The 23444-nt window shown below is 38.5% G+C and overlaps 1 long non-coding RNA gene across 7 annotated transcripts; it reads left to right on the forward strand.

The window, feature by feature from the left end:
• The first annotated feature begins 19775 nt into the window (after positions 1 to 19775).
• On the forward strand, positions 19776 to 23036 carry LOC110865728. Of its 7 annotated transcripts, XR_002550904.2 has the most exons (10): positions 19776 to 19930; positions 20014 to 20156; positions 20220 to 20322; positions 20554 to 20616; positions 21022 to 21080; positions 21184 to 21304; positions 21631 to 21856; positions 21935 to 22032; positions 22281 to 22586; positions 22686 to 23036. It is a non-coding gene; the product is annotated as an uncharacterized LOC110865728 (long non-coding RNA). The 7 variants fall into 7 exon arrangements; XR_004861199.1 differs by having other exon boundaries at positions 20014 to 20322; XR_004861200.1 differs by having other exon boundaries at positions 20014 to 20322; positions 21631 to 21693; positions 21777 to 21856; positions 22281 to 23036.
• Positions 23037 to 23444: the final 408 nt, after the last annotated feature.

Below are 23444 nucleotides of genomic sequence, written 5' to 3' on the forward strand. Positions count from 1 at the left end.
TACATCTTGATGGTTTGGTTTGTGTAAGTGATCTAAGCAACGAGCCGTGTGTAATACGATACAAGCATGGTGGATACGCCGCTGGTACTTCCTATATATAAGTGTTCGTATGGTATTACATATCGTAGCGTTATTTGAATCATTTCAATTTGAGACATATAACATTTCATACAAATAACACACTTTTCACAAGACCTTGATTTACAAACAACTCATCTTATACAAACTCATTTTCCATGGTTAGTCAGTTAACCATACATTACTCTCTTATTTATACATATCATTTGATCTTATCGTTTTTCAAATGATTTACAAGACAAAGCAAATTACAAGGTTCATGACTAAACATTTTCTCAAACATAAGTCATGAATTCTGTTTTTACAAAACCAATGTATCTCACAGGCATTTTTATGCTGACGTACCTATTTTCACATGTGTTTTCAGGAGATGATGCATAGGACTTATCAAGACATACTTAGGCGGACCTGTGCCTTAGTAACTTAAAACGAGACAAGAACTAGTTAAATTATGTTATGTACTCTTTGGTTCTTGTTTAAAACAATGTAAACTTTCATGTTTGATTAATAAAACGAAACTTCAATGGCCATGGATTTGAAACAATTGATTCTGTTACAACACTCCCCAATGTTTCCACCACGATTTGTATGTTCTTCGTGGTCGGGGTGTGACAGAAAAGTTGGTATCAGAGCCAATGGTTATAGGGAATTAGGTTATTAGTAATGCTTTGACCTAGTCTATAACTTTCCTAGGACCCTAACGCGAGTTTACTTGCGTTTAGTCATAAAACAATACCGTCACCTATCCTTAGGCGACGACCACAACAAGAACATAAATTTCAAAACCGCTTTGAAAAACTAATCATCTGTCCTAGGATGGTTGATTACTAGGTTTTGAACCCTCTGTTATAAGGTTTTGAACCCCTTTGAATTTTCAAAACTCTCGTCAAAGTTTTGGGTCCTAAATAGTGTGAACACGTGCAAACTGGAAGAGTGAATGCCTGTACTTTGGGATTTCTGTCTAAGGCTAGAGTGTTCGTACAAATCCACATAATCGGACCAGTCACTCTTACCTAGGAACTCTTGGGGTGAGTGTCCACTTATAGGAGAGCATGTCTTCGCGATACACTATGAGGATCTATTTGCTTTGATTCGGCCTTGGTGTTGTTTGTTTGCTTCGTGGTTCAAACAAATGACCATCAACCATGATTATGGTCGGTAATTGTAACATCCTATTCTTACCCAATGCCATTTCATTTGTTTTCTTTCCTGTTTCTCTTTTAGAATGCCTCCTCGACACGAAAACTAGATAGCAACTGCCGAACTGGCAGAGATCATTGCGCAGCAAATGGCTGCTCAATTCCCAAACCTCTTTGCTCAATGGAACCAAGCCAACAACAACAATAATGCCCCCTGCAACTTCAAGACGTTCAACTCGGCTAAGCCATCAAAGTTTTATGGGTCTCAAGGAGCGACTGCACTTCTGCAACGGTTCGAGAGTTTAGAGAGCACCTTCAGACATGTTCAATGTCCAAACGAGCGAAAGGTAGAATTCGCATCTAGCGTCTTTGAGAAACGAGCTTTGACATGGTGGAATGGTGTGATGAGAGATAGGGGTGCCGATGTGGCACTGGCTCAAACATGGCAAGAGCTTCGAGCTCTGATGATGAAGGAATTCTGTCCTCGTCACGAGATCAGGGCCTTGGAAACGGAGTTCGACGATCTTAAGCAAGTTAGCGGTGAGTATCGAGCCTACACAGACCGTTATGAGGAGTTAAGTTTGTTATGCCCGGATATGGTTACACCTTTGGATAAGGCAATCAAAAAGTACATTGATGGCCTCCCTGACTCAATACAAGACATTGTGACTGGTAGCAACCCTACTACAGTTAGACAGGCCATTGAGCTATCTGCAACCTTGACTGAATCAAAGATCAGGAAAGGTAAACTTTTCCGAAAAGGTGACAAGAAACCGGTCGGGGAATCGAACCCAATCGAGGAATCAAAGACCATGGATGAACAGACTGAATCCCCTAAGAAGTCAAAGAAGCGAAAGGCTTCTCAGAACTTCGCCGTGGTCGCTCACAATGGTCAAGCCGTCCCCAACCAACCAGCTCAACCCCCTGCTAGAAAACCATACAATGGAACTGCACCCTTGTGCAACCAATGTAGCCTCCATCATCACGCCAATGTATAGTGCCGCAAATGCCAAACTTGTGGACTTATAGGCCACACAGCGAGAGTCTGCCCAGCTGCAGCTACGCTAAACCAAGCTGGCAACAATCCTGCTCAAGGTCGTTTTCTACCAGGCTCTTGTTTCAACTGTGGCGAGATGGGTCATTTCCGAAGAAATTGCCCAAAGCTTGCTAATGCAAATCCAGCACAGGGATGAGCATCTGACTGACTAGAAGACAACATCGTTTAGAAATAATCACGTCTTATGTATTATTTTCTTTTGTTGTCAAGGCCCAAAGAAACAGTTGTTATCGTTGTTTATAAATAAATCTTTTATTTACATTGCAATGTATTTCTGTGGTTGCATGTATAAACGACATATCCCCTACAATACCGACAAGCGAGGAATCGTGTTCCTTGAAAAGCAAACTACCCCCCAAAATTTTTCCATCTTATGATCCCTTGTATTTTCCCACGAAATTCCTAAGTACCCGTTTATTCTAAGGAAACGAAGTACAAGGCGCAAGTTACAAAACGAGACGAATACCCAAAGTACCACTATAAATCCTTGATATGGTAACTAGGGGTATTTCCGTAAATCCTAAAATTGATGTGTTCCTTAATTCGAATATTACGTTTCTTTGAAAACAAAATCGAATTTTTGAGAGATCTTCCTATCTTTTCAGATAGATCCCAGAGGACATTGCAGCCCATCGACTGGTTTCCATATCCGTATTCAATCAATAACAAGTTAATAACAAATTATAATCAAGTTAAACAATTATGTGACTTTGTGCTTATGTGTTCCCTTATGTCTTGTTGTGTGATCCAAATTATGTTATCCAAATCCTTATAGAATCCTCCATATCATTCGTATAAAGGATTCATAGTAGGATACCCAAAGGTACTACATAAAAATCCTCAATGGACTTCTACGATATAGTTAGGTCCCTTGGATTATAAAGTACTACTTCATAATTAGACCCCTTGGGTGGTCTAGTTAAACAGATTGATCCAAAAATCTGGCTAGGGATATCATGTGATGATATAGCTGAAAGGACTCCTTGGTGGCCTAACTAAGAAGATCCCCTGTCGATCTAATTAAAAGGAACTGATGGAAGTCTAGTCACCCTCATCACAAGTTTGATATTTTTCCCCAAAACATTACAAAACAAACTGTGTGGACTGTGCAAGGGATTACGTAATTATGGATGCATACATAATTATGGAATTTAGTGCACAGAAATCACAGCAAGTTCTGTCATGTGTCTAGAGTTAACCCTGTTCATTTCCAACTCTGAAGAAGCAACTGTTGAAAATGACTCCGTTAATTCATTTTCGTTTCTAAAGATTTATCCGTTGGGGAAATGTATATCCGTTGTGTAATCCTTCATTTCCAACTCTGATGAAGCAACCGTTGAAAATGACTCCGTTAGTTCATTTTCGTTTCTGAAGAATTATCCGTTGGGGAAATGAATACCCGTTGTGTAAATCCTTCATTTCCAACTCTGATGAAGCAACCGCTGAAAATGACTCCGTTAGTTCATTTTCGTTTCTGAAGAATTATCTGTTGGGGAAATGAATATCCGTTGTGTAATCTTTCATTTCCAACTCTGATGAAGCAACCGTTGAAAATGACTCTGTTAGTTCATTTTCGTATCTGAAGATTTATCCGTTGGGGAAATGAATACGCGTTGTGTAATCCCTCATTTCCATTTCTGATGAAGCAACCATTGAAAATGACTCCGTCTGTTCACTTTTCGCTTCTGAAGATTCGTCCGTTGAGGAAATGAACATTCGTTTGCTTATTCCGTCATTTCCATTTCTGAAGAATACTCGTTGAGGAAAATGACTTCGTCTGTTCATTTTCATTTCTGAAGAATGACCGTTAAGGAAATGACAGGATATTACTTTGCATATCGCTGATGGTTATCGGCAGAGTCATAAATAGATTCCTACGAATAAATTTCGAGACGAAATTTCCTAAAGTAGGGGAGATTGTGACACCTGTGTCACCGCGACCATCAAACAAATACCAAGCCGATGAAATATTGTATTTCATACTTGGGATCTTGTATAAATATGCGTATCTTTTGCACATATCAATTCTTGTTCAATTTCAAACTCTACATCGCTTTCTGGAGAATTATACGCAAACTGGTGCGTAAACGTACTTAGTTTAATGCGACAAATACTCCGGAACATCAACATATACTTAACATACCTTAAATAATCTTTACGTAACTTAGAAATAAGTTTTGAAGACTTTGGTATGGCAAAAACAAGTTAATTCGCTTACAGGGACTAAACTTGACAAACTGCGAAAGTATGCCAATTTGAACTGTAACGAACATTCTGGAACATGTCCATAAGTTAAACATTCCATAAATATCCTTTACATTGCTTAGAAAGAGGCTTTGAGGGGTTTGGTATGCTAAAACAAACTTTTGGATCATTCAGGGGCTAAAAGTGTCAAAAAGTGCAAAATTTTGCACTTTCGCACATAACTTACGTTCTGAATACATCCGGACATCCAAAAATTTATGTAAGCACTAAAATAATTTATTTTAGTGTTTGGCATAAGAAAAATCCATTCGTCGCGTCATTTGGATCGTTTTTTGCACTTATGCGCATTCCGTCGTAGTTAAGCGAACATCGCGTTTGTACGGCCAAACGAACCAACATCCAGCATATTTTTGAGCATGTTTCATGTCCACGATGTTTAGGCATCATTTTAGGGCCTTAAAGTTGGCTTTACGGGCCTTAGAAGTGTCGGAAATGGCTTAAATATGCAACAGGGACCAAAACTGCCATTTTTGAAAGTTTGTGCAGATCAGACATGCCTAGGCGGCCGGCCTGAGTTTTGTCCATATGCTGACGCGGGCCGCGTGGCCCCTACAGATGCAGAAACTTGCTTTTTGGCTGAAGTTGGCCTTTCAAACACTCCAAAGGGCAATGCCCTTTCACAATCTCAGGAGTTAAGGGTCATTATGAGCCACCACAACATCTTGACAAGTGTACGCATAAGATCGTGGCACGATATTCAAGAAACGATCCTAACGGCTTTACTTTTTCTATAAATACCCCCCCATTTGTGTTAAACCCACAAAACTGATCAAGTTTAGCTTTCGGGGGACCCTTCGTAAGTGTTCTTTCGTTCTTTTAATCGCTTTCTAGTGCTAAAGTTAAACTTTGTTTGACTTTCTGCGTTGACCAGCCTTTGGTCAACACGAAGTTCATTGGAACTTCATAACGTGACTATACCTACTGATTACCACGTTATCTAGGCTCAGTGACGAGTCGTAGTTTCGGCCAAAATGCGCATTCTTGCGTATTTTGTAACCAAACTACTCGTGAGTATCAAAACCGTTTGTTTTGATACCAAACCTGTTTTCTAAACTTAGTTAAGCATGTTCTAACATGCTTAGCTCGTCAATTTTAGTATAGTGCTTTTATAGGGTCGTAAGGTAAGCGATCTAAACAATCGCTTACACTTTCGAACGCGACCCATTTGGTCGATCATTAGGATCTGACCAAACACATTAGGTGACCATAGCTGTAACCTTCCGAGGTTATACCTTATGGTCACGATGTTAGGCGTTCCAAACGCATTCTACGCGAATGACGCGTTAAGGTAGCATAAGCTACCTAAACGGGTCGTAATGGGTCGTAAGCACTTAGGTTAAGTTTCACTTTAGTATGTGGGCATTGTTAAACCATATTACACGAGTCTCCATACTCGTTTGATTTACGTACCCGCATCCTATCCGATCCTCCGATTTAGGTCCGGTATATTAACATAGTCACCTACTAGGTGTCGTTTGATATTCCGTGACCTCTAGCATTGTGTGATTATTACACAAGGACTTCAAAACAATCTCATGTGAGTACATTGAACCCCTCTTTTACTGTTTTCCAAACTGTTTTGGGGTGAAACACATGTGCCTACTTGTTACCTTCATGCTTTCCTGTTTTCACATCATATACTTGCTATGTTCATTAGTACATTTATAGTACATGATTTCAAAACATTATATGCTATGTATGCCCATTGTGTGCATACTTAGTACATCACTTTACAATACATCACATGCTACGTACGCCCATTATGTGCATACTTAGTACATCACTTTGCAATACATTTCATGTTACGTACGCCCATTGTGTGCATACTTAGTACATTGTTTCTCATTGCATTTCTGTTGCATATGCTCATCCAGCATATGAACACATTATACTACATTTTGAACCGTTGTAACCGTTTGACTATGTGAACCGTCTTAAACCTTTGATTATATGAACCATTCGTAACCTTTGAACCGTGTGAACCAGTTGTATCTGTTGACATGATTTACATTTGACAATAAACATTTGACTATACATAAACATTTCTACAATTGTTAAACATTACATCTAGATGGTTTGGTTTGAGTAAGTGATCTAAGCAACGAGGCGTGTGTAATACGATACAAGCATGGTGGATACGCCGCTGGTACTTCCTATATATAAGTGTTTGTATGGTATTACATATCGTAGCGTTAATTTGAATCATTTCAATTTGAGACATAGAACATTTCATACAAATAACACACTTTTCACAAGACCTTGATTTACAAACAACTCATCTTATACAAACTCATTTTTCATGGTTAGTCAGTTAACCATACATTACTCTCTTATTTATACATATCATTTGATCTTATGGTTTTTCAAATGATTTACAAGACAAAGCAAATTACAAGGTTCATGACTAAACATTTTCTCAAACATAAGTCATGAATTCTGTTTTTACAAAACCAATGTATCTCACATGCATTTTTATGCTGACGTACCTATTTTCACATGTGTTTTCAGGAGATGATGCATAGGACTTATCAAGACCTACTTAGGCGGACCTGTGTCTTAGTAACTTAAAACGAGACAGGAACTAGTTAAATTATGTTATGTACTCTTTGGTTCTTGTTTAAAACAATGTAAACTTTCATGTTTGATTAATAAAACGAAACTTCAATTGCCATGGATTTGAAACAATTGATTCTGTTACAACACTCCCCGATGTTTCCGCCACGATTTGTATGTTCTTCGTGGTCGGGGTGTGACAGTATCTATGCTGCATTTTTTATAATTATTTTTTTTTTTGCTGAAACAAGTGATTTTTTGTAACTTTTGAGAAAACAAATTTCGGAAAAAAACCTTTTGGATGGCCTAGTTCTCACGATTCTCACAACTCAAGGTGTTTCTCATTTTAACCCATCCCTATATAAATATATACACATATATTGAACGAAAATATGTATAATATATCAATGCTCGGTTAAAATGTATAACATATCGGACAAAGACAAAAAATATATATTTAACAAGTGTAAGGAATATATATATATATATATATATATATATATATATATATATATATATATATATATATATATATATATATATAAGGAAGGGTTCATGCGAGAAATACCTTTATTGCTAGAAGCGTGAGAACCAATGTAAACACAATAAAATAAACCCACTACACCACCCAAAACCTAAAAACACCTAACCCCCCTACGCCCCCCCCCCCGCCCCCCCCCCGCCAAAAAAAAAACCTAACACCCCCCCAAGCTAAATGCTAAAAACTAAACCATAAAGCTAAACCCCACAAAAACCTAAAAATAACCTACCCCCCCCCCCCAACAAAGCTAAATGCTAAAACTAAATCAAAAAGCTAAACCCCCAATAAACCTAAAAAATAAGCAAATTTTTTTATTAATATTTTTAAATAAAAATGGCTAGTTTTAGTCTCCAAAAAAAATTTCTTTTTTTTTATTTTTTTTATTGACGAAATGTAGCGATTTTTATTAAAAAATAGTTAAAAAATTGTGTGTTTTTTAGATTCTTTTAGGTATTTTTGGTTGTGTACACATTGGTTCTCGCGGTTCTCGTAATAAAGGGTGGCTTCTAACGGATCGTTCTCGTATATATATATATAGAATTACAAACCGATCTTAAAAATATATTATTTTTAAGAACCAACAAAGATACATTTCACAAGACATATAATTCCAGAAAACCGACAAAAAACTAGGTGTGGGAATATCCCAATAAGTACAAATATATACGTATGCCTATACGTATAAATACATGTCTACGCAAAGTATGACACACTTAGTAAAATACATGGTTACAAGTATTATACATGTACATAAGCATACGTACGAATACAACACAAGTACCTAATTGAGAAGTATATAAATAAGTATATATATACTGTTATGGTTGACTTTCATTCTTTATGGATCAGTGATCCTTTTGTGTATCTAGGTGATGGAGAGAGTGAAACCCGAGCTTTAGAGTGTCTAAATATGATGTTTTGTGTGCATTTGATGTGTTTATTTGATTGAAATGAGATAACTATGAGAATTTGGTGATTTGCAGGTTAAGCACGTAATTCGGTGTGTTTATAATGGATTAAGATGAAGTTGCAAGCATAGGATGGGATATTGCAGCTTGAGGATGAATATTGAAGTTTGTTCGGGTGATATGAAGGCCCAGGAGTGAAAGGAGTATGAAAGAACAAAGTTCAGGGACCATTCGATACTTAATTGGAAGTTTCTTTGTGCCTAAATGTGCAAGAAAGAAGATTCTACAAAGTATAGGGGCCGTTCGGTAATTAATTGAAAGTTAATTATAGTTGAAATATTGAAGAAATAAGAGCTATTGAAGTTTGAGGGGTCTCCGGGTCATTAAATGAAAGATATATGATGGTTATATGTGAGGGAAGCGAAAACTTGAAGTCTAGGGACCAAAAGTGACATATGCTGAAAGTTCTATGTAGGTATTCATGGGGAGCTGATGTTTTGCGCTTTCACCCACGGTACACAAACCGTGGGTCACCATATGGGGCTGCAAGGATAAAAAAAACAACAGGGAGTTTATACTGTGACCCACGGGTCAGACCTTCACCCACAGTGGAGGTAATTGTGCCAGCTCTGATGTAAACTGTGGCCCACGGTTCTAAACCGTGGGTGACACTGGGGCAATAGGGGGCTCGAATTTTACGATTTTGGTGGGTTTTTATAAGATAAAAACCCTAGTTTCTCATTATTCTTTAATCAAGGATCAACTAGGGAAGCAAGGAGGCAACTTTTTGGCATTCAAGTTCAATCAATCATCCTCATATCTTCACATCTTACCGAATCAATCATGCAACGATCCGTTTTCCAAGCCTTTGAAGATCAAGATTGTGAGATGAGCGGCTAAACTCTTTTGGTTTCCTCCAGATGGAGGGTTTTTGTAAGTTAGATGATACTATGTGTTTGTTACAATCGTTTTAACTTGGTGATCTAAGCATTCGATGCTTTTCACCATTGATTTGATTTATTGGTTGTAAACAGTTACATTTATTTAAACCTTAATTTCTAAGCATTCAGTTCCCGAGAGTTCTAGTAATTGGGATATATTTGACATGGGGTTAGGGTTTGTAATTGTAATTGATAATCATTCGATAACCTCCCGTTATGTATTGACCGGAGTACTTAGTTGTTGGTTATCACAATTAGTTAATCAAAATCAACACCTATGTCTATGTAGGTCATGATTAAACACATAGTTGAAGCTAACTCTAAAACCTGAAATCTGGCGGAACCATCTTCCCTCCTATTGATTTAAACATTAGTTTTTATTCGTTAACTTAGATAATTCTCTTAAACAATCAAACCCACAATTGATTTTTACTTTTTTGCATTAGTTAATTAATACTTCGCATAATAACACTTTCCACAATCCTCCTCTGGTTCGATATTCGACTTATCCTATCTACATAGTTTAGTTGGTTTTTGCATGTCCATAACGACAGACATAAAAATGGCGCCGTTGCCGGGGAGGCGTGCGCAAAGTGCTTAGTGTTAAGTTCTCGTTTTAGTTAAATATAAAAAAAATCAAAAAATAGTTTCCTTTTTATTTTGTTCTGTTTTGTTCGGATTTACGTGAGGTTTTCTTGTTTTTGTTTGTGTAGGTGATCTAGGAAGTGTATGCATCATACTCGGAATTCCGGGAAGTCATCACCATTAGTGTTCGACCCAGAGATCGAGAGAACAGTAAAGCATACAAGGAGAGTAATACATCTTGAGAACAAGATTTTACAATCACCAACACCAACACTTAAGACAATGGAGAACTCAGCAACTCCGGAGAAACAACCGCAAAACCCACTTCCACAGCAACAATTCTCACCAACACCTACTCACCCTTCACCAAACACTACCATACCAGTTCCACCACCACCACCACAGTCTACACAGCCTACCTCTACATCTCCAGTACCATCATTCTCAACCTTTTTCCCAAACTTTGATAACAGTCAACCAACTTCCACCCGAGCAACATCTCTTCAATACCCAGTTACAACCCAGACTGCCAATATACAGCAGTCGTCTCCTTACGTTAGAATCATTCCTAATGACACTCCATCACCGATCAGACTCAAGCACCTAATGCAACATCAATTCCACCGGCCGCCCGACCGGTTATTTCACAGCAAAGTCAGCCAATGCCACATCTTTACAGATCGACCATTTATGATCAAGGAAATAATTTAGGGGATTTCGAAGATGGCTTTGAGGAATATGATAACTACGTGGGTCAAAACGAGAGACAAGTGGTTAATACGGGTACCTACGAGAGGCAAACAGTTGGGGTGGGTGGATTCGAAAGAGTTAATCAAGGGAACTTGGGTTATCAAACATTTGTGCAGCAACAACAAGTACCAATTCAACAAGTTCCAAATCAACAACCGCAGGTGCAACCGATACAGAAGCAGCAGCAATATCATCAACCTGATCCAATCAATCAGCAGCCTGTTCCAAGAAGGCTAGTGGTGGATATTCCATTACCACCACCGGTACCTCAGATGCCGGGTCAGGTAAGACCGCTGCCGCAAAACTTATACCAACCGGTGAATTTACCGGAAGGTATTCTACGGCGAAATGATCAGGGTCCAGTTCGAGGTATCGAGAGCCACTTCAGGCCTGCTATAGCTAATAACCCATCATCGGTTGTGATCCCGTAGTTACAAGGAGGGCGGTCATTCGAAGTACGGACACAATCAATATCCAGTCTGCCTAAGTTTCATGGTGACGCATATGAAGAACCATATCTACACATTGCTGCATATGATGCATGTTGTAACACAATCAGCAGTCAAGGTTTCTCAGCTGATGATGTGAAATTGGTACTCTTCCAATTCACACTCGAAGACAAGCGCAACAATGGTTCCATCGCTACCGTCAGCTTCGATCTTCACATGGGGCGACATGCAGCAACAATTTTTACTTGAATTCTACACTCATTTGCGTACTAATAACGCCAGGAAGGATATTCTGGGGTTTCGACAATAGCCCGGTGAGTTATTCCACGAAGCGTTCAATCGTTTTAAAATGATGCTCAAGAACTGTCTACATCATGGCATATTATTGTGGGAGCTTATGAATGCATTCCACGAAGGCCTAACAGATGAAGATGCAAAGGATGTGAATTCAATATCCAATGGTACTTTTGGAACAAATTACGAAGAGGATGATTGGGAATATCTAGAAAGAACCGCAAGGGCGTCAAAACGCAAAGCTCAATGTTCTAGAAGTGCACGACATTCGACAGTGAGAGCAGTAGAGAATCCACCAGAGGTAAGTGGACAGTTTCCAATGTGTGGACATTGTGGAGATTTAGGGCATATAGCGGATCAATGCCCGGCCATTCATGGTGAAAGTGAGGACGTGAATTTTGTGGAAGGCGGGGGTGGTGGAAGAAATTTCAACATGCAGTCCAATACATATCACCCAGGTCTTAGAAATTATCCGAATTTTAGCTATGGGAACACAAATAATCAGCTAAATCTGGGGTTTCAAGGCAACAATCAATCTGGTGGTCAACGGAACTTTAATCAGAATCGATTCCAAGGTAATTTTCAAAGTGGCTACCAAAGCAACCAAGGAGGACCAACTGGCTCTTCTAACACTTCGGGGAACAATGATATGATGGAGATGTTGAAGGCAATTGAACTTGATTTACAAAAACCAAAGGCTTGATTTACAAAACCGTGCTCAAAGGATGAGGTGCGAGACAAGGCCATTCAATCATTAACTACACAGATGGGCCAGCTTGCAACCGAGATGAAGGAGCTGAAGCAGAGTAGTGGGAAGCTGCCGAGTGATACCCAGATAAACCCCAAGAATGCACGGAGCACACTGATCAGTGGGGTAAATCCGGTTTCTAGAAATATTTGCTATGATAACGAATTGTCTACTTCTCATGTGATTGCAGGTCTAAATGAAGCGGTTGTGGAAGAAAGCGGAATAGATTTGGGGGAACCGGTTGTTTCCATCAGAGTTGGAAAGTTAAAAATCAACAAGGCATTGCTGGATTATGGAGGAGGAGTGAGCGTATTACCCGATAGCTTGTATGACCAGTATGATTTCGGTCCGCTACAAGCGTGTGATAGCATGGCCATGTTCGCAGATGCGAGTTTGAAACAACCACGGGGGGTTGTGAAGGATGTGGTCATCCAATTCGGCGAGTTTTACTACCCGGTCGATTTTATGGTGGTCGATTATGCACCATCGACCACATACGAGCAGCCGCAGGTAGTTTTGGGCCGACCATTCCTATATACCGCGAACGCCCAGATTGATTGTCGAAGCGGAATGGTCACCATGAGCTATAAGAATCGTAAGTTGTACTTTAATGTGTTTTTAAAAACTATTTCTTACGATCCTGTTAATGATGCTTGTCACACAATTGCTACTAATGAACATGATTCAAGTGTGACAAAGGACAGGTTAGAGGCGAGTGGATATCGGATGAAGAAGTCTGTGACAACCCGAACTTTCAAGGTTTGTGACGCTAATTCTGTGCTCCTAACTTCTCGTTATTCATCCCTCTTCTTTGTGCATAACGCGCTGTGCTAGTATAGTTTTGTTAAGTATTGTAACGGATTGGTATTTCACGTATTTGGGCCGCCTATATTACAAGTATGCTTAACGTACTCGTGTTACGTTGGGCCGGGTAATAGAGTGTGCATATGGTTGGGCACCCACACTTTATATTAGGCTGATTATTGTGAGTTCTTGTGCACTCACACACATTCGAAGACCATCTTGGACACATGTGTACACCGAAAACAAGTTGGGCCTGGTAGAGCCCAAGTGGTGTTTGGTTTTGGGGCCGGCCATTAAATTTAATATATAGGCACATGTAGTTACATAGCATGAGAATACCCACTTAAACAAAACCCTAGTGCACCCCTTGCAACTCGGTGGCCGGCAACAGTTTCCTTTAGCGATTCATATCAATAGAAAGGGTTTTGTTTCATTAAGTTGTTATCATACCCCCAAGTTGTTAGGGACCCTAGTCCTTCTACCGCATACGGACGGCAGCTTCTGTTGGATCGAAACTCTCCTTCTTGGCTCTCTTTCTCGTGCGATCTTTGGGTTAGTATATTATCATCGAGTTGATTTCCATGTTATACATATGTATATATTATGGTTTTGTGATTCAAATATGTGTGGTATTTATATACATGTAAACGTAAGGAGTAACTGTTACCATGATCTCGAAGGGATCATGGTGGTGGAATCCATAAATTAGAATTGCAAGTACACTATTATATATTTATGAATCGGATGTGACTGTTACAATCTTATGTGAGGGATTGTTTGCATATGTGTGGTTAATAGATGATCTTGACCTGCATGTATTCTATGTCTTGGTAACTTTGCATGATAATCCAATACAGATATAGGTTGTCAGTTTGCATGTGACTAAAGTGAAGGTCCAATTAGATTGGTTTATTATGAAGTGTCAAGATCCACTAATTCTTAATTGCATGAGAAGAGTAATGAATGTGTCAGCTGATGTGTGTAAAATGCAACAAATAAATTATATCAAATAAGGCATAAAACTAACCCTTTTTAAGTATTAATGTTGGAAAAAGAGTGCTTTTGTCTTCCTTTTGTATTTTCAGGAATAATGAGCTCGAATTCACAAAAGAAGCAAAAAGACAGCTAAATCTAACATAAATACAAGAAAAGGAACATAAGTGGATTGCCCGACCCCTCAACAGCATCCTCCCAAGCAAAATAGAGAAGACAGAAGACTGAATACGCCCCGTGCTCAGCCAGCACGGGGCCATGCCCAAGAAGCAGCAGAAAAGACAAACCTATAGAAGCTTCTATTGCCCACCACGGGGCCGTGTCCAGTGAACACGGGGGCGTGGCGAAAGTACAGCAGGCGCATTAATTGTAATTGCGAATTACAATTAATGAGGAGAGAGAGTGTCAGACAGGCACGGGGCATGTCCAGCGGACACGGGGCCGTGCCCAGCCTTCTGTTCAGCCTATAAATAGGAGTGCTTGGTTTCATTGCAACTCATCCCTTGGCACACCACCTCTCTCACACTTCATCCACCACCCACCACTACCATAACACCATCATCCACCACCATCATCCATTGTCCATCATAGAGTGTATGAGTCATCTCGGGATCCAAGATTGATCGTAAGAGTTCTTGACAATCAAGGCCATGTTTGCCTAAGTCTCTTACATCACTTGGTGAAGACAAGTGTTTAGTATAATACTTTTTATTTTTAATCTTTTGCACTTTTTATTTGGTTTTGTATTAATGACTTTAATAACTAGTTGCTTATGTTGAAGGTGATCTTTCCTTATCGTTTGTCCGTGGTGTCTTGGCATTATTTTACTGTCTATATAAAATAAAAGATTTTCAGTATTCATATCTCCACGGTCTATATGGAGGTATGTTGGCTACCTGGTCGGGGGTTAAGGGAACGGTTTGGTAAGGGTATTGCCCTTGTTCAGCGTTTAGAGGTCCTACAAGGGACCTGGGTCAAATTTAGTAGGATCTCCTTCAATGCCCATAGGTATTGGATGGCGGGGATCCAAACTCTTTGACCCCCTCATAAGTTAACTACTATTAATACTATAACCCGGCTATTTAGGACTCTATCCCTGCTGACTCGGACTACTTAGTCGAGGGTAACGTCACCGCCAAAAGCGGGGCCTACCATAATTTGCATTAATAACTTAATTCATTATCTTCCAATAATTCAACCCTTTAGGATTGTATCATTGCTGACTCAAACTACTGGGTTGAGGGTAACGTCGCCTTCAAAAGAGGGGCCTACTACAATAACTAAGATAATCTCTTAAACAAGTGCAAAAGTGCGAAAATAATCAAAGGTTATACTAATACACGAGTCGGATCCAAGTGATTCATCTTGTCTATCTGTTTTTATTTTTATTTTATTTTTCAGCATTTAGTTAGTTTTTATTTTCTTAGTTTAAAAATCTTTTCTAACTTTATGATTTGATTAGACGTTGAGGATAAACCGGTACTAAAAGCTCTTGTGTCCTTGGACGACCTCGGTATCTTACCAACACTATACTACGTCCACGATGGGTGCACTTGCCCATATGTGTGTTTAGTGTTAGTAAATATCGTGTTTTATAAATTTAAAACTTGGCTAAAAGTGTAAAAAGGGCTTAAAATATACATTAAAAATATATTACACTACACGCACATCAAGTTTTTGGCGCCGTTGTCGGGGACACAAGGATTTTAAGAAATCTTAAAATTGACGGCCTAATCAGTTTTTGAAAAACTTTTTAAAACGCGCGCATATTTTTCTGCATTTTAGTTTAGTTTGCATTTACAGTAGCCTGAACACGGGGCCGTGCTTACTGAACACGCCCCCGTGCTGCATATTTTTTAGTTAGATGCCCAGATACAGAGTCTGAACACGGGGCCGTGCTCACTGAACACGCCCCCGTGCTCAACGAGGCCAGTAACTTTAATTAAAACGCCCAGATACAGATTTTGTACACGGGGCCGTGTCCACTGAACACGGGGCCGTGTCCAGCTTCTGTTTCCGTCTTTGTTTCTGTTTTCTGGTCCCGAGACTCAGTTGTGGTCTGCTGAGTGATTCTTATTGATCAATACTCAGGAAGTTACAACTACACCGATGAGGAGGATGATTATATGAGAGACTATTGCACTAATTGTGGAAACCCGCACTCGGTACAATATTGTAACTTGTTTCAACCATCCAATTCATACAACCATTATGAGGAGCCCAGGTACGAGCCATCAACTTCATACACATCCTATGAAGACCAAAGGTATGAACCTCCTCCCTCATACTCGTACTTTGATGAACCAAGGTATGAGCCTTCATACTCATACTTTGATGACTCAAGATATGAGCCACCACCTTCATATACTTATTATGAGGAACCATGGCGTGAACAACCCACCTCATATGAGTACTACGAAGAACAAAGTTTCGACCCTTATCCATCATATACTTACAATGAAGAACAATGGTGTGAACCATCTACTTCATATGGGTACTATGAGGAGCCAAGGATCGAACAACCGGATTCAAGCTTTGAGGATCCCAATTCTTTTTCTCTCACCGAAGTGACCAATAGGATATTAGAACACATTAAAACTATCGAACGTTGCATAAAAGAATCTCGCGCAAGGGAAGAGGAGTCCCGTGCAAGAGAAGAGTTAAATTTTAATAATAACGTAGAGATAGTTGAAAATGTAAAAATGGAAGAACAAGAAAGTGAAAAACTGACACATGAGTTAAACAACGAAAAAGGTGAGGCCGATAATGTTAAAATTCAAGAAGAGTCTAATTTTAAAGAAATTAATCTCTTGTCACCTTCTTTCGAAAATCATTGTTTAGTAACCCCTCATGCCACGTTTTTAAAAGAGTTAAGCACTAACACTAAAATTGAAGAAATGGTAAGCGTTAAGTTAACAAATGATCAAACCTCGCTAATAAACGAAGACCCTTTTGAAATTAACATTACACCGGTTCCATGTTTCTTTCAAAATTCATTTATTAGTAATATCACCATTGATAAAGATCTTTGTGTTAACATAATGCCTAACTACATTTTTGAAAAATTAAGTATTAGTGATTTTGCTCCACTTCAAATACCCATTTTTCTATCCGATCGGAAAGTAATAAAATCAGTCGGTGTAGTTAAGGATGCCTTGGTTCAAGCAAATCAAATGGTTATTCCAACCGACTTCGTCATCCTCGATGACGCTCCTCTAGTCTTGGGAAAACCTTTTGTAAAAACTTTGAAGAACCGGAAATTTAACAATCTACCTCTTCAATTAGGGGCATTCAAAAGGAGCATAGATCTTGAGCGTTCAATGAAATATCCTTTTGGCAATAATGACCCCCTAATTGAAGATGAGGATGAGCCACCTGATACAACTGAAGAAGATGACCACTTTGTTGAAGAAGAGATCGCCATAGAACAAACCTTTAAGGTTCTTGATCTAAATGAGCCACAAAATAAGATGACTCCTAAAGACCCACCCATTGAGCTCAAAGAACTTCCTAAAGGTTTGGAATATGCTTTTCTAGACAAAGATGGTAATTTGCCTGTAATTATTTCATCTAAATTAAATAGCGTAGAAATAGAGAAATTAGTTAATCTTCTTAAAAAACACAAAAATGCGATTGCTTGGAAGCTTATAGATATTAAAGGAATAAGTCCTTCCATATGCACGCACAAAATTTTAATGAATGATGATTACAAAACAGTAATTCAACCACAACGAAGAGTAAATCCCAATGTACAAGAAGTGGTTAAAAATGAAGTCATCAAGCTACTTGACGCCGGACCTAATCTATCCTATCTCCGATAGTCCATGGGTAAGTCCTGTCCAAGTAGTCCCAAAGAAAGGAGGTATGACGGTAATAACTAATGAAAAAAATGAATTAATACCGACAAGAACCGTCACATGATGGAGAGTTTGTATAGACTATAGACCATTAAATGAAGCAACAAGGAAAGACCACTTTCCTTCGCCTTTCATTGATCAAATGTTAGAACGACTATCCGGTCATAAATTTTATTGTTTCTTGGATGGTTTTTCAGGTTACTTTCAAATCCCGATAGCACCTGAAGACCAAGAGAAGACAACTTTCACATGCCCCTACGGAACTTTTGCCTATCGACGCATGCCATTCGGTCTATGTAATGCACCTACAACATTCCAACGTTGTATGGTAGCCATTTTCCATGATATGATAGAAAAGACAATGGAAGTCTTCATGGACGACTTTTCTATCTTTGGAGACTCATATGACCAATGCCTCGATAACCTTGAACGAATGCTATCCCGATGTGAGGAAACTAACCTCGCCCTTAACTGGGAAAAATGCCATTTCATGGTAACAGAGGGAATAGTACTCGGTCACAAAATCTCAAGCGAAGGTATGGAAGTTGATCGAGCAGAAATAGAAACTATTTCTCGACTACCTCCACCATCCTCCGTTAGAGCAATCAGAAGTTTCTTAGGGCATGCCAGATTTTATAGAAGGTTTATCAAGGACTTTTCAAAAATTTAAACACCTCTAACAAAATTACTTGAAAAAGATGCACCTTTCATCTTTGACAAGGAATGCAATCAAGCATTTCTAACCCTCAAGGAAATGCTAGTCAATGCACCTATCATGATAGCGCCTGATTGGAAATTTCCTTTCGAAATCATGTGTGATGCAAGTGACTTTGCTGTTGGAGCAGTCTTGGGACAAAGAAAAGAAAAGCATTTCCACCCAATTTATTATGCTAGTAAAACGCTTAACGATGCACAAGAAAATTACACAACGACAGAAAAAGAATTACTAGCTGTGGTGTTTGCTTTTGATAAATTCCGTTCTTACCTTGTTCTTTCTAAAACTGTAGTCTATACAGATCATGCAGCTATCAGATACCTCTTCAAGAAACAAGACGCAAAACCCCGTTTGATCAGATGGATTCTACTCCTCCAAGAGTTCGACATTGAAATCAAAGACAAAAGAGGAGCAGAAAACACTGCTGCAGATCATCTTTCATGCCTAGAAGAACCAGCTTTGGAGGCAACCAGGGACGAGCAGATAAACGAAAAATTTCCCACAGAGTCCTTGGAAATGATGGAGAGTAGACAAGAACCATGGTATGCCGACTATGCTAATTATTTAGCTAGCGGTATAGTCACCAGAGGATGGCCGCATCACCAAAGAAAGAAATTCTTTGCTGATGTAAAGCATTACTTTTGGGAAGACCCTTATCTTTTCAAAATGTGTGCCGACCAACTCATCCGAAGGTGCGTCCATGGTAATGAAGCACGAAGAATTCTTCGTCATTGTCATGAAGGTCCATACGGAGGACATCATGGTGCCGCTAGTTCCGCACGAAAGGTATTTGATTCAGGATTTTATTGGCCAACCATTTACAAGGATGCACAAAATCTTGTAAAGACATGTGACGCTTGCCAAAGATCAGGTAATATTTCTTCCAAAAACGAAATGCCTAAAAATGGCATTCTCGTTTGTGAAATTTTTGATGTGTGGGGACTCGATTTTATGGGACCCTTCCCACCGTCAAAAGGAAACACATCTATACTATATATAATATACATATCCAAAGGACTTCTTAATGTCAATAAAATTTCCTTAAAACACCTCTAAAACATGATGTACAAGTCTTTTAAGCACCAGAAAACTTCACTTTCCACTTATACCCTTTCCTCTAAACTAAACACGCGGACACACAAACAAACTAGGGTTTCTCTCATCCCTCATTTGGTCCGCCGCTATCATCCTCTGCTCTCTCTCTCTATGGCGATTGCTATATCGCGCTCTCGGATCTCGCCAGATCTATGAAGGTAACCTCCTTTTCTCGATCTCTCTCTCTCTCTCTAATTCATCAACAACGCTGAACCACGGGGTACTGTACAATCGATTTTAGGGTTTGCCATTTCATCCATCTCCCTGCTTCTCTCTCAAAGAAGATCTAGGGTTTCTCTAGGCGGAGCCGAGCCACTGGCTCACTGCGAACTCGCCGGCGTTTGATACTTCCATGGAACCAAATAGTCCGAGCCGTGTAGGCTGGTATTGTGTTCTTACCCTTTTCTCTCTTTTCGTTTTTGTTGAACTGATTTCGTTTTTGTACAGCTCATATCACCAAATCCGGTTTCAGTGACACTCTTTTCGTTTTTGGGAGTGAAGAACAAGCAGATCCGGTATCCTGTATGTTCGTAGACCTCATATCACCCCTGTAAGTATTTGGTATTTTTGTAGATCTAGGGTTTTTTTTTGTATTTTTCAGATCCGTAAAATGATGATGTCGATAAAACAGGGTTTAGATGCCATCAGACATATTTGACCTTTATTTTGTCAACCCCTCTCTTTCCCTCTCTTCTTCATAAATTTCTTCATTCTACATTCTTCATATGTTTGTTTCTCACCATGACTTTAATGGGATTAATTTTTTAGGATTTTGGTGCAGGTGGAATAATTTTTATTATTGATTAAAGATACTTTAGCAGACCATCAAAGGTTCCCTTTTCTGGTTAGTTACAAAATCGGCTATAAAGGAATTGTTTTTCATCATGAATCTTGTCGGATTAGAGTTTTTAATGGGTTTTGTTTGTGATTGTTTTTTTTTTTCATTTGTATATATTAATGCAAAACACCTGTTTTACACCAAAATTATTTGTTTATTGGATTAATGTTTTGAACAATTGCAACTGGTGTTTACAAGAGTATACATTTTAAAAACTTACTATGCACACTTAGTTTAGTATAAAGACAGTCCTTGGAGTTGGCTTTCATTTATTGACTTTTAATGTACCCTATATATTATGTTTCGTATCAAATTGATTCATTTTTTAATTTTCTGTTCCGTAAATAGCAATATGTGATTATTTATTATATGAATTCCAGCCAATATGGTTAATTTTATACGTTCTTTCAGAGTTTTTTTTTATTACGAATGCCACCAGAAGCACTCAATCTTGTCTTCATGTAGTGCTTGTAAGTGAATCTTGTTACGTGTTTCTCATTTCTCTAAATAACAAAGATTTATTGAGCGGGCGAGTTAAGCATGCTAATACCAGACATTATACTTTTGCCACAGAGCAAGCACTCCTTGCAAGTTGCAACTTCTTCATTACCAGAGGTTTACAAATGTCAAAAGCGGTCTTCTTCATTACTGGAGGTTTACAAAGGTCAAAAGAGGTCAAATTACAGGTGTATAGGTATGTTCTTTTTATGATGTAGCTACGTTTTCCATTTGTAAGCATCCATCTAAATCTACTTGACAGATTGGATGTAGAATTCGATAGATTTCGGCTAATTTTAATGCATGCTCTTGTGCTTGGGTTTTTTTTGGCTATGGAATGAGTTTTGTGTTTCATTTTCTGCAAAAAAAAAAAATACTTTTGGTTACATATATTGTTCGACTATTGGAAGCCGAAATTTTTGAACCAGGGGCTCTAAATGGACCATTGATTTATGAAACTTCTCAAGCTTGTTAATGTTTTAAAGGTTTTAACTTTTTTTTGATGAAATTAACAATATGCAGACGACCAGGTGGCGACAAGGTGTATGCTGTATTTGATAATCAACTCCCTGCTGCTTTAAAAAGGTTACAGTTTTACAAGCAACTTTCAGTGGAGAATGTGAGAAAATTAATTACTGTATCTGATGGATATCAACCTCATTTAATAGCACCTGAACAAGGTTGTCGTCGTCTTATCGAATCTACGTTGATTACCATCAAATCTCCTGCCGAAGCGGTTGTTGATGCGGTATGTTCGCAAATATATATTATTATTTGGATAAAACAACTTGAAATCTTTGTTGTTTTACTTCTTTATTGGTTTCAGGTTGGTTCACGGTATACTGAAGGATTTGGTCCACAAGTCGATTAAGGAGACCGCAGTGAGTCTGAAGGCCCTTAATATGGTTGGGATCCGAAACCGAAGTGAGTCTGAAGGCCCTTTGTTGTTTTACTTCTTTATTGTATCTGGATTTAAATTGTATTCGGTTTAGGGATCTCAATATGGTTGGGATCCGAAACCGAATTTCATCATTTGTTTTTGGTTTGATTTTCGAATTAAAGGTTTCCAAACAAAACCAAACTTAAAACTGGATTGTATATCTATTATATGGTGTTCGGCAGATTCACAATTTGACATAAAATAACATTTTCTTTTTAAATTGATTGTCTAGGGCACTATATGGGCAGTTCATCTTATGATTATCTCTCGAGGGTCGGTCCAGAAACCCATTAAGAGGTTGGTTATAAGGACAATTCAAGAACTCGCAAGTGTAGATCTTGTGCTCAACTACTTGGTTTGCCGGAGGGGCTTTCCTCTTTCTATCAGTCAACAACCCGAGATTTGGTTTGACATCTCCGACGTCAAAGTTGGGTTCCGGTTCATGTTGAACTACTTCAACATCATACTCACCAGCATCATCATTAACCGCAAACGAACCACTCCATCCTAACGACATAACCGGCGGACATAGTTCAGGGTAAAGTTCTCTGGCCAACACCTAGCTTGTCACATTTTGTTGGTTAGTTGCAAAATATAGATATATATAAAAGCTTTTTATCATGAAAACTTGGTACAGAAATTGGTTAATGGGGAGAGAATTGTCAGTTGGATATGCGTATATTTCGCTAGCAATGTGTAAGATAACACTGCTTTTGTACGTTTTTGCCAAGAGCTTGCCCAATGCAAATTACTGCTTTTGTACGTTTTTGCCAAGAGCTTGCCCAAATAGAAAGAAGGCTTTATGGCCATGGAAGGGTGTTAACGACCTTAAAAAAGGCCCTTTTTTGTCATCTCGTGTTGAGTTCATAAGATGCAATTGATTAGGTTTTGTAATCTTATTTGATGTTCACTAGCTTTGTAGAAATTCATGCCTATGTGTGTGGTTCGAACAAAATATTTTCATCATAAGGTTTGGTATTTGTTTTCAGTTACTATAACGATTGGTGATATCCTATTGGTATCTTACCATTTCAATAACAAACCAAGACCTTTACCTACCAATGCATCTAAATATAGTTCAAGTTCACTGCAATAATAAAGTATGAACTTATTTTCTATTAATAATCTTACGAGATTAAGAGAATAATATAACTTGTATGAGTGTTTGAATTAATATGAGTTAGTCAAAGATCTTGTAGGCATAACTCCAGTTGTGTATTTTAATAATATTGTATTAATTTATTTTTTATATATATCAATATAAGATAATAATTATTTGAATGAATTTGTGTTTTAACTAATAAATTTAGTCATCGATCTTGTTCATAACCCGATGAATCAAAATTGAAATAATTCAAACAAAGTTGGTTTTGAAATATCTTAATGGATTTTTTTA

This window comes from Helianthus annuus, chromosome 6 (genome assembly GCF_002127325.2).
Source record: "Helianthus annuus cultivar XRQ/B chromosome 6, HanXRQr2.0-SUNRISE, whole genome shotgun sequence".
Taxonomy (NCBI): Eukaryota; Viridiplantae; Streptophyta; class Magnoliopsida; order Asterales; family Asteraceae; genus Helianthus; species Helianthus annuus.